The following is a 13,564-nucleotide window of genomic DNA, read 5'->3' on the forward strand; positions in this document are numbered from 1 at the left end:
TATATATACACGTATACACACACATAAGTATACAAGCACATATACGTATACACACGCATATATTTATACACACGTGTGCACGAACAAACAAACACACACACATATATATACATATATATATATATTCATATATATGTATATATATATATTTATATATATATATATATATATATATATATATATATATATATATATATATATATATATATATATACACACATATATATATATCGTATAAATGCTGCGCTAAAACTAATCTAACCTATAAACCTTAAGCCAATGTGTTTAATCACTAAACAAATATCGCTGCATCGCATTAACGTTAATTGGTGTGTATTTCCTAGTTCATATGATAGGGTTCAAATTGTTGGTGTCTGATATATATATAATGATATTCGCTGACATTAACGACTGTTTTTATCTCACTTGAAATGTTAGAAATGAAAAGAAACACCAAATGACTCCACTGTTTACCTGACGTTCATAATCAATGGCGCCCATCATCGAAGAATTAGATATATTGACTTATGTCAGGAAATTGAAAAATGTGAGGGCTTGTTGGTCAGAAATCGATTAATAATAATAATAATAATAACGAAATTTTAGTGTAATCAAATTTTAGAGTTCAAATTCCGCCGAGGTCGACTTTGCCTTTCGGAGTCGATAAATTAAGTACCAGTTATGCACTGGCGTCAATGTAATCGACTTAATCCCTTTGTCTGTCCTTATTTATCCCCTCTATGTTTAGCCCCTTGTGGGCAATAAAGAAATAAGAAACATTAGCACACCGGGCGAAATGCTTAGCAGTATTTCGTCTGTCTTTACGTTCTGAGTTCAAATTCCGCAGAGGTCGATTTGGCCTTTCGGGGTCGATTAAATAAGTACCAGTTACGCACTGAGGTCGATCTAATCGACTTAATCCCTTTGTCTATTCTTGTTTGTCCCCTCTATGCTTATCCCCTGTGGGCAATAAAGAAATAGATATGGTTTACATCTTTAAATTCCGCCGAGGTCGACTTTCCCTTTCATCCTTTCATGGTCAATATAAGTATCAGTTGATCAGTGAGGTCGATATAATCGACTTGAACCCTGCCCCCAAAATTGCTGGCCTCGTGATAAAATCTGAAACGAGTATGGTTTACATTTTTAAGACGACGAGCTGGTAAAATCGTTCAGGCGATCTTTCGCTTTAGAATCATTTTCAGCACAAACAAAAGCTTCAATTTATTTTCCTCAGCACCAGCAGTTTTTAAGAGGAAGTTCGATTACTCCGAAAAGATTAAAGACAAAAGTCGACCTCGGCGGCATTTGAACTCGGAATGTAAAGAGTTGGAAGAAATGTCTGTTAGGTAGTGTATCCGGCATGCTAAAGATTCTTATTTCTTTATTGCCCACAAGAGACTAAACATAGAGGGGACAACCAAAGGACAGACAAAGGGATTAAGTCGATTACATCGACCCCAGTGCGTAACCGGTACTTAATTTATCGACCCCGAAAGGATGAAAGGCAAGGTCGACCTCGACGGAATTTGAACTCAGAACGTAAAGTTTCTGCCATATTAATCGCAAATAATCGTTTCAAATTTTTGACACAGGGTCAACAGTTTTTTTTTGGGGGGGGGGAACATCGATTACGCCACCCACCCCCATCAGTGCTCAACTGGCACTTATTTCATCGATTACGAAAGGATGAAGGGCAAAGTCGACCCTCGACGGAATTTGAACTCAGAACGTAAAGACGTAAGCATTTTGTCCGACGCGCTAACGAATATCCCCAGCTCACCTGCCTAGTAACCACAAATATTTTTTTTGTAATTGTGGTACAAGGCCAGCAATTTTTTTGAAAGGAAGGATTAAGTCGATTACACCTGAATGGATGCAAGGCAAAGTCCACCTCAACGGAATTTAAACTCAGAGCCGGAAGAAATTACGCTAAGCGAAGAAATTACGCTGGAAGTGTAGTCACCTCTTTAGCTATTACATAGCATGTACGCTTTGTAATAGCAAGTGGAAGGGTGAAATTTGCTTCAAATTTTGGCACACGATGTTAGCCAATGCAGGGGAATGTCTTACATTGATCACGGTGCTTAACCGGTGCTAATTTTTATCAAGCCCGAAAGGATGAAAAGCAAATTCGACCTGCGCAGAATTTGAACACGGAACGTAAACAAGGGTGTAACACCGCTAAGCATTTTGTCCGGAGTGCTTATGGTTTTGCCAACTCACCGCCTTGCTTCTCCTGCTCTTATATTGGAGAGGCGAATAAAGTGAAAAGCCTTCAATAAAGAAGTAAAAACAATGTAACAGCAGTTTTCCTGGAGTCTACTACACAAGCTACGTGAGGGATTACCGTAAGTAATAATGCTAAGTTTCTTTTTTATAATTTAATATACTTATTTTTGTCGTTTCTACCCTGAATTCCATCTTTCACAGTTTCAACTGAAATGTTTAACCGTCTTATGTTCGAAAACTAAACGCCAGAAATATTCTGTTGTTTTTACACTCGGACCCAACCAGACTATTAGGTTTGTGTTTAAAGGCGCTCCTACTAAGGGTACTACTTAAATACAGAGGTCCCGACGCATGGAAGTAACGAACCTTTTACAGTGTCCTCTCGTTAGGGTTACGTCGATGAGTCGGGTCCTTTGCATTTAAGTAGTACCCTACCATCTTGGATTTTTTTTTTCCAATATATAATTTATTACGGACTTCAATACATGATGTATATTTTCGGGGTTTTGTTTTTCAGACATTTTGATTTTTGTAGTTGTTTTGCTTTTATTTTGTGTCAATTTAACGTTAAAATAATCTGAAGCTGAAATAGTGAATATTTTTCTCAATAATACCGAAAGTTCTTGCACTTTATAAAGAATTAAAATGGGCTGTTTTAGAGGAAATTCAGGCCGATACTAATGCTTAGAATATGGCTTTAATCGAGAACCAAAACTAATTGGGAACCTCGAGTCACCTAAAATGTATCAACCTTTTTCCTGCACCATGTGGTTGCTACGTTAGGGCGTACATAATAAACAAATAGCATGAACCAGAAAGGTTTCCTTCTTCCCATTGAGAAGAAAATGATTTCACGTTATACATTAATATAATGAATTCAGGAACCAAACGAGAGAACTTTTGCTAGTTATTCGACATGCAAGAGATAGCTGTCAAATCGCTCTCACATCATTCCCATCGGCACTACTCAAATACGGAGATCCCGATGCACCAACGTAACGATGTTTTTACAGTGCACACTCGTTAGGGGGTTAGGTTTACATAGGTGTGTCGGGACCTCTGTTTAATTTGTACCCTCTTACCTACTTTGGCGCATTTGATAATTTCCTTCAGACTTTCTCGTACATTAGAAACGATAAGGTTGACACAGATAGAATACTTTAATCATAAGTCCACTTGATTAAGACGGACCTTGGGTTAAACAACAAAAAACAACCACAAAAACGTGTCGAATTCATTATACAGGAATGCCGTGAAAGTTTTCCTCACAATCCCACAAAATGCTTTTAGATTCTTCAAGTACTTTAGAACCCCTTCCTACAACAAAACATTTCTACTCAGGTATAATAAATAATAAACTGGCCGCTAACATCACCATGTTACAACGCTTAATGGTTTAAGCTACAACCCTAATGTTTTATTGTGTTACAGTTAATGTTTTTATGGTATACCTCTTAAAACACGAACAAACACACTCATACATACGCACAAACACATAGATTTACTCACACGTACATGCTGACAAACACACGGTGCCTGTAGGAAAAGAAATTTCCGTGTAACATCTATATTAAGTAGGAAACGGCGGCTTTTTATCTGATAAGCCCTACGAGCAGAATAAAAAAAGACTGCACCATAAATAATATTACTCTTGACTAGTACGTGTCAGTTTAATGGTTTTCTTCCATCAGAATATTATTTGGTAAAATTATATTAAGCTATCATCCGATTCATAGCTAAGGCTTACAGTTTAGATATCAAACCCTCCATGTTATCATAGAACATATGGATCAAGCAATGAGTAATAATAATAATAATTCGTTCGTTTTATTGGCCACAAGGGCTAATATCAATTAAAAACATATAAGGACAAAGACAGGACGAAGGTTACAAAAGGTTTTGTCCGAAAAGGTAGGAAAGTTCGTCTAAACAGAGGAAGAAAAAATAATAATATTTACTATAGGCACAAGACCTGAAATTTCGGGGGAGGGGAATAGTCGATTACATCGACCCCAGTGTCTTACTGCTATTTATTTTGTCGACCTCGGCGGAATAATAATCCTTTCTACTCTAGGCACAAGTTCTGAAATTTTGAGGGAGGGGCCAGTCAATTTGATTTACCCCAGGACGCAACTAGTACTTAATTTATCGATCTCGAAAAGATGAGAGGCAAAGTTGATCTCGGCGGAATTTGAACTCAGAATGTAGCAGTAGACGAAATAGCGCTAAGCATTTCTCCCGGCGTGCTAACGTTTCTGCCAGCTCGCCGCATTACAGTTAGTAAGCATTAACTACTGTAGACGCAGTATCAATTCTATATGCGGCGCTTCTGCAGTTCACAGCCCATGGCCTGGAATTAATTAGAGAATAATCGAACATATGCAGCGGGTACGTGTATACATATACACGCACATACCTACGCATACATACTCACAATTTAATATATCTATATATTTCTATATACACTTAAAATTGTATACACGTACATGCATATATAGACATTTATAATTACATATATTAATAATTATATATACTTGTATGCATACGTATGTTACTGTACGTACATTCATACATACATATATATATATATATATATATTATAATAATCGTATAAGCTGAAATGTATGTGTATACATATGTGTAATGTGTATATATGTATATATGTTTTGTGACCTTATGTTCCTGTATATCTGTGTCTGTGTATGCATATGCATGAGTTAATGCTTGAATATATTTGTTTACTAAACCTAAAGTATAATTACTCAACAACCCTCTCTATAGTTGATATTACGCTTCGTTTTATGTAAAGTAAATATTATTCTCGTTTTACCTTTAATCATTTCAAATATCCTCTCGGTGCGATTTATTTGAAGTTTTGTTTACTAGATATTTAAAGCTGCGTATGTGTGATATATATATATATATATATATATATATATATATATATATTTTATCTTTTATCTTTAACTTGTTTCAATCATTTCTCTGCAGCCATACTTCGATATCGCCTTGGTGGGGGTTCGGTTGAACAAATCGACACAAGGGCTTATTATTTTTTTTTTAGTCTAGTACTTATTATATCGGTTCCTTATGGTGAACCGCTAAGTTACGGGGACGTAAGCAGACCAACACCGCTTGTCAAGTGACGGTGGGGGTACAGACACAAATACATACATGAAGACACATGCTCATGGTGCCACACAGTGGGACTGAACCCGAAACCATGTGGTGTGCCTGGGAAGCAAGCTTCTTACCACACAGCCAAGCCTGCGCATACACACACACACACACACACACACACACACACTTCACACACCTTTTATAAAAAGAATTATTTGTAATCCCTTGTCTCTTAATTAAAATTTTCTAGTCTTTAATTAGTGAGCTCGGTTAATTATGTGTATATATGTGTGTGTATGTATGACAGTGTCCGAGTGTTTGTGTCTGTTGTATTAATGTTATCCAATCGCTGCACATTGGACAATGGGAAAATTCTAATTAAAATATATATATAGAGAGAGAGAGAGGGAGATGCGTGTGTATGTGTGTATATATATATATATATATATATATGTGTGTATATATATATATGTGTGTATATATATATATATGTATGTGTGTATATATATATATATATATATATATATATGTGTGTATATATATATATATATATGTGTGTATATATATATATATATATGTGTGTATATATATATATATATATATATGTGTGTATATATATATATATATATGTGTGTATATATATATATATATATATATATATGTATGTCTTATATATAAATACAAGCATAAATGCATTATTACATAGATATACATATATATATATGTATATATATATATATATATGCCTTATATATAAATACAAGCATAAATGCATTATTACATAGATATACATACATACGTATATATGCACATACATATGCATACATACACAGTCGTACACACTAGTGCACAACTTGAATTATCCATATTCCTAGAAACGGCATATGATTATGTTTTTCACCTTCAGAGAAGATTTCAGTGATGTGAGATATTTGAGCTTAAAGCGCTCCACCTTTTAACAAGGTTCATAGATTTGCTCGCATTAAACTAACGCTGAATGCAGGGCCCAAAATCAGCAGAGTTTTCCTGTTTTAAAGATCAAAGCTGCAAAGCAAATTGTAACGCCTTCTAGGCAAAGTTTTAATGTATTGGCAGAAACTACGAAAAGGAATATCGTGAAAATAAAGGTCTACCAAAATTCGAAAGATCGAGTTTTGAAGTCCGAAAGTAACAATTGGTTCGAACGGTAGTAATAAACATTTAAAAGCGTATCTTTGTAAAGAGTGTGGAGGCGCAATGGCCCAGTGGTTAGGGCAGCGGACTCGCGGTCATAGGATCGCAGTTTCGATTCCCAGACCGGGCGTTGTGAGTGTTTATTGAGCGAAAACACCTAAAAGCTCCACGAGGCTCCGGCAGGGGATGGTGGCGAACCCTGCTGTACTCTTCCACCACAACTTTCTCTCACTCTTACTTCCTGTTTCCGTTGTGCCTGTAATTCAAAGGGTCAGCCTCGTCACACTGTGTCACGCTGAATACCCCTGAGAACTACGTTAAGGATACACGTGTCTGTGGAGTGCTCAGCCACTTGCACGTTAATTGCACGAGCAGGCTTGTTCCGTTGATCGGATCAACTGGAACCCTCGACGTCGTAAGCGACGGAGTGCCAACAACAATTTGTAAAGAGTTCTACGTAGACAATGATGATGACAATTTATTGACCTGATATACAAACGTGTTGAATTTAAAATTCGGTAGGAAATCAGAAGCATGGAAAGTAAAAGATGTTTTAAATGTGTCTATTTTCTGAGAACATAGCGCAAGAATTTTATAAAAGAACTTCACTGTGGTATAAATTAAGATTATGTTGCTCTCGCAAATTCTTTGGCTTCCAGTGCGAAATACTGATTAGCGATTCAAAGAAGATCGTTCAACAGTGATATGAATATTTTAATGGTCTGCTAAATTCTTCATTAAACTTTGGCTAGTCTTTTTAAGAATCCACCACTTTTCAATAAAACTACTTTCTTGATAAAAAACAAAAACTTCATAAGCACGGTAAATAGTTAGGATGAAAGCGATGATTTGCGTATGGATTCTTAATGTTTCGGCAGATTTGAACGTGAATGTGCTAATCGCTGTTGTCTTTCATCACAAGGGAACGGCTTTTTCTTCATGACGAATATGTGTTCATTACCCACTCGATTCATCAAGACAAGGGATTGAGACATCTGTTCTCTTGAAATTCGTTAATTTATTTTCCATTCTCAAGGTTTTTGAGACTATTTTTCAATAAGTCGTTCGTATTTCTTCGAGATAATGTAATTCTAGAAAACAGACATTGTTCTTCGGGTCTATCATTGTCTCTTTCATGTTTTACGACGAGAACCTGCGATCTGAATGAGATTTGGCTGTTATTTATAGCAGATCGAGCGACTGCCTGAAGAGTCCTGCATTTATGCGTGATTCCTAAGTACCTCAGTCGCCAGAGAGATATTTAAAAAGATGGGGAGTTAACCAAGTACGGGAGAGGAAGGCAAATAAGACACAACGGAAACGGAACTTAATAATGGTTTCAAATATTGGTACAAAGCCAGTAATTATGAGGAAAGAGGTGGGGGAGGTTTAATCAATTACATTGGTCCCCAGTATTTGACTGGTACATTAGCTTATCGACCCCGAAAGAACGAAAGACAAGCTTGAATTCATTACGTAAGAAGTATGAGAACTAAACAATTTCAATAAAAAGTTTAAGATAATATTCTCATTAATTTCAAGAAATATTTTAAATTATTATATATGGAATTCGCTACGGGGATATTTTGAATTCCAAGCACACCACAGAAAATCGAGATTATTTTGCAACGATAATTCTGCTTGGTATCAATTTTAATAATCAGTCTAAGCTATATTTCATTGCGTTTGTTATATAACGATTACGTAACGTCTGCATAAGAATACATTTCCTAAAGGAAAAAAGATTGACACAGTCAAATAGGTTACTATCTCACCACAAAATGCATTTTGTGAGGGAAGTGAAGAAAGTCAAAGGTGATTTGCTGTGATTTGAACCCAGAACAAAGTGGGACGTATATTTTAATACTATAAAGAATCGAGGTAGACTCTGGCAACGCTGCGTGATTAAGAGTTCAGTTCCACTGCGCGGCACTTTGGGCAAGGGTCTTTTACTATAACTCCCGAGCCGATACATGTCTTGTTGAGTGGATTGTTAGGCAGAAACTGTGTGAGGCCTTGTCTTGTGTATCGGTGTATGCGTGCGTGTTTGTGTGTGTGTGTGTGTGTGTGTGTGTGTGCGCGCGTATATATATATATATATATATATATATATATATATATATATATATATATATACACACACATACATACACACATCGTTTTTGTATTTGGTTTGCAAGATTTTTTGTGTGAATTCGTGTGTTGAAGCATATTTTATGTCTGGGAGAGTCATTCTTTTTTAGTGCCTTATAACTTAACAGAATCACCGGTTCCATTTCCACTCATTTAATTTTTTCGTTGATTCTGTCCGTTATCAAAGCAGCTCTGATAATGGACAAGGGTCAATATTTTCAATTTTATTCTGTATCCTTCTTTTATTGATCGAATTAAACTGCTACTTTTAAAGACTACATAAAAAAAAAGTCCGTCCTTCAGTCCTATAGTAGCAAAGCTTGGACAACGACAAATACATCAACATAATAGACAAACACTGGATATTATTTGCCCTCACTGTTTGCTCTATGTGTTCATTTATTATTATTATTATTATTATTATTATAGTAAAGGCAGCGAGCTAGCAGAATCATTAGCACGCCGGGCAAAATTTGAAATCACTATTCTTGGTTCAAATTCCACCGAGGTCGACTTTGCCTTTCATCCGTTCGAGGTCGATAAATTAATCATCAATCATGAACTCGGGTTGACTGATGTAATCGACTATCCTCCTCCCCACAAATTCCAGGCCTTGTGCCTAAAGTAAAGATTATTATTATTATTGCTGTTGTATTTTGGGAGGTTGGCATCGCGAATAAAATCACGCGCACTGTTTGTTTCACTCCAGTTTTATTACGAATCAGTTAAATAATTAATCAATTGATTAATCGATGAGTCTGTCGAAGTCCTCTCGTCACAGTTTATGACCTTATCGAAGAACTCTTTTCTTTTTTTGTTCAGAACAAATAATGCACGGCCAATTACAAAAGCGTGGATTTTCTCAGATAATAACTTTTAGCGTTCAGGCTACAAAAGCTTATCATGTTTGAAGAGATTACAGAAGCCATACATTTCCCATGTTAATGAGGATCAAGCCAGATATATTACATTTAATGAAGTTGCTGACCTTTCTACGAAGAACGGATTACTAGTGAAAAGCGGATTGGACAACGTTGAGTGCACAATGTCACTTAAGGCTTGCACCATCCGTCCGCTTATGAAAAAGAAAGCGGATATCAACAGAGGATAGTATCGGAATAAAGAATGAAATTCAAGATGTTATCTCGATTACACTTGAAGATCAGAAAAGCAGAATCAAGACAAAACAAGGCGTAAGATGATGCGCATGCGTAACAATTGAAAAAGTGGTATTCAAGAGTGATGGCAGATTGAAGTGCTAAGACAATATATTGTGAGCAATATTAAAACGCCTACAGTAAAAGATTAATTACTGTGTTATTAACAAACCCCGAAAGGGGTTAGATTCACAGTTCAAGAATTTTATAATACTTTTGCTATACGTTAATCCGTTTCTGTGAAGACGTGTGGCCTATTGCTCAGTGTGTTGCGCTCAAGAAGGTAAGATCGTGGTTTCGATTCCCGAACCTGGCCGTGCACTATGTTCTATAAAACGCTTCCTTTCACGTTCTTCCAAGCCACACAGCTGTAAATAAGTTCCAGCTGTAGCCGGGAAGTTAACCTTGCGGTGGACTGGCGTTCTTTTCAGGGTGAATATGTTGTGATCTCAGTCGCTTATACTCCGAAGAGGTCTAATACTAAAACATGTTTTGAATTGTCTCCCTTATTTGCGATTATTATTTACATACTCTATCATTGACTTAAATGTCTTTTCCTCACCGCATAATTTTCAATTTGTTCTGTGGTGTTCAGTGTATCATATTATGACTAAATTTACTATTTTTCAAATGTGTAATATCTCTGAATAACAACGATTTTTGTTATTTTTTAAAATTCATTTTTTTAATTCTTCAGGTTTTGTTAATTTCTTGATTAAATATATTTATAGTGTAAATTGACTGGTTGCGTATAAAGGGTTTGAAGGAGTGTATAGTAGCGACTGATGGTGTGCAGAGTGCTGGAAAGGATGTATAACAGTTGGTAAAGAATTTTTACTTGAGAGGGTGTATATTTGCATGTAAATAATGGAGAAAATGTAATGTAGATGGGTGATAAAGGAGAGAAAGAATGAAGGAGTGAGAGAGAGAAAGAAAGAGCATAAAGGAAGGGAGAGACTAAACGATTGGTAGGAGGAGTATGGAACAATAAGAGGCAAGTGAAAGATTGGGAGTTCGAAATTAGGGAGGTGAGGGTAAATAGTGAAGGAAGCGATTGGAGAGTAGAGGTGGAGGAGGAGCAAAGGAAGGGAACGTAGGGAGAGGAGAAAGAGATAGGAGGGATGGAAGGAGGAGAAGGAGGAGGATATAATAGAGAACGGGGAAGTTGGGGTCGGAGAAGGAAGGAGTTTGTCGAGTGAGAAAGTGAGAGAATGTGATGCCTTAATTGGAAAAAAGAGATAAGGGTATGAAGAGAGTGAAAGAGGAAGATCAGAAAAATGGTGGGGGTTCTCGAAGAGAAATTGTAGAGGAGATAAAAGGAAATTGTAGAGGAGATAAAAGGTAGGTAGGTAGATAATTTGAGAGAGATATAATTTGAGAGGTAGGTAGGTACACTGAGAAATCGATATACAGGTAAATAGACAAAAAAGGAAGCACGAATTCAGGTTTGGATTGAGACAGAGAAACAAAGAATTGAGGAGTGTTGGGGTTAGGGAAGATGTCAAAGGGAGAACGAATCATAGAAGAGAGTGGGTGAAGACAGAATCAGAGTATTAGAGAGAGAGAGAGAGCAATGAAGAACGAGTAGATTGACAGTGAATGTAAGAAAGAGAATGACGGATAGGATTTAATGATGTAGGCTCGTTGGTGTAGTTATGCGAGAGAATTCCTTGTGTGTATTTGTGTGTGAGTGTAAGGAAGAGGAGCGAGAAAGAGGGCATCGTAAGTGGCGTAACAAAAATGGTAAAGATGAGAAAGAAAAAAGCGAGGTGGAGAGAGAGAGGAAAGGTTGAATATTGACAGTAAATTATGAGAACGTATGATAGATCGACTCTATGAAGCGGGCTTCCTGGAGCAGTTGGGAGAACCAGAAAGGGAGGGAGAGAGAGAGAGAGAGAGAGAGAGAGATAAGAAGGGTGAGAAAGTCTAGGAGAGATGTGGAAAGAAGAGAGAGAGGCTAGAGAATCCAAAGGAATTTCTGGAGTAGTTGATGGATAGCGGAAGGGATTGAGATACAGAGAGGAAGAACTGAGAAAAGTGCGGATGCAAAGGTATGTAGGAGGAATGAGAAGGGGGAGGAGGAAGAGTGGGATGATTGTAAAAGAGAAGCAGGATTTGTGAAGAACAAAAGATGCAGAGAATAAAAGATGAAAACGGTGACAAAATGAGTGTTACTGTTAGCAGAATCGGTAGGGTATCAAACAGAATGTCTTGTGTCGTAGCTAGTTGTATCTTCTTTATGAATTCAAATCCCGCTGTGTCGGTGTGTCGGTTCGCCTTTCATTCATCTGGCTTCAATAAAATAAAATTACCGGCTTGGAACTTTAGTCGATCTAATCAGCGATACCATTCTGCCCAAAATGTATGCCTTTGTGTCAACTGCTGAGACCAATATCGATAGTTCTATTATTCTGAGTTCAAATCTTACAGAGGTTGAGCTTTATCTGTCATCTTCCTGTACGATGGATCTCCGTCGTTTGACAATGAGGATTCAATTCGATGAACAGATTTTTTTTTCTTCATCCCTAAGTCTCGTAAGGCCCCTTACCCGTTTGTCGTGTAGCATAAGTCACCGGGATCACAACATTCCCTCTGTGCAGGACCCTGGTCTGTTGCGGGGTTCAAGACCAGCAATTTTGATGGGGAGGGCACAATTCGATTACAATGACCCCTGTATTTGACTGGTACTTTTGTTTCATCAACCCCCCACCCCCAAAGGGATGAAAACCAAAAATGACCTTGGTGGGATTTTAACTCAGAGCGTAAAGAGCCGGAAGAATTGCCGCTAAGCCTTTTGTCCGACGTGTTTACGATTCTCCAGCTTGCCGCTTTTGATCAACTGAATTACCCGATCCTAAATAAGCATCTCACGTGGCTGAGTATTCCATGGATATGTTTACCCATATCGTGATTTTCAAATAGAATTAGAGTGACACAGGGCGTGACAAGGCTGTAGCTGTTCGACCAGCGGGCTTCTGTCCAGTTTCCATCAATTCAATTTCACTTAACGAGATTTAATTTTAGGGAAATTTGGCTCCCTTTTTTTTTTACCGAGAAAAATTACAAGGGTGAAGGTAGAGGTTCCCTTATTTGCTCAACGTGACCATGTTGCATCACCGCTACATGTGTAGTGGGCATCACCGCTACATGTGTAGTGGGCCACTACATGTGTAGTGGGCCATGGTAGCGGTGATGGTATAGGGGAAGAGGATGGTGGTCATGGTCACTTGATAGCGGTGATGCTCATCGTTTAGGATGGCAAAGGAAACAATCCATGGGTAGACAGGTAAGTAGAGATAGATAGATAGATTAGGCAGGTAGATGGAGAGAGAGAGAGTCGAACAAAAAGTAGATGAACCGGAAAAGACAAAAGATAGATAAATGGACATAAAGGAAAAACTGAAAGGCTGAAAGACGGAGAGAGAAAGAAAATATACTAAATATAAAGAAGACACCGTGAAAAAGTGACAGATATGCAAAAATATAGACAGAAATAAATGAAAAGCACACACACACACACACACATGACGAGATGCGCTCGTGTATATATATATATATATATATATATATATATAATATTAATATTAACTACATATACTTGATGAAAAGGCTTTGTGTTTACATGTGCATATATATATATATATATATATATATATATATATATATATATATATATGTGTGTGTGTGTGTGTATGAACTTACACACCCACATTGAACAGAGATAATTGGCGAAAGTTAGAAAGAGAAGG

The 13,564-nt window shown here is 37.1% G+C and overlaps 1 long non-coding RNA gene across 1 annotated transcript in view; it reads left to right on the plus strand.

Moving 5' to 3' along the window:
* Positions 1-1,365: 1,365 nt before the first annotated feature.
* Positions 1,366-13,564, plus strand: part of LOC128250082 (uncharacterized) — a 117,258-nt gene continuing 105,059 nt past the window's right edge. The window contains exon 1 of the long non-coding RNA XR_008266205.2: positions 1,366-2,351. This is a non-coding gene — a long non-coding RNA (uncharacterized LOC128250082). The remainder of the gene's footprint in view (positions 2,352-13,564) is intronic.

This window comes from Octopus bimaculoides, chromosome 19 (assembly GCF_046866305.1).
Source record: "Octopus bimaculoides isolate indiv1 chromosome 19, ASM4686630v1, whole genome shotgun sequence".
Lineage (NCBI taxonomy): Eukaryota > Metazoa > Mollusca > Cephalopoda > Octopoda > Octopodidae > Octopus > Octopus bimaculoides.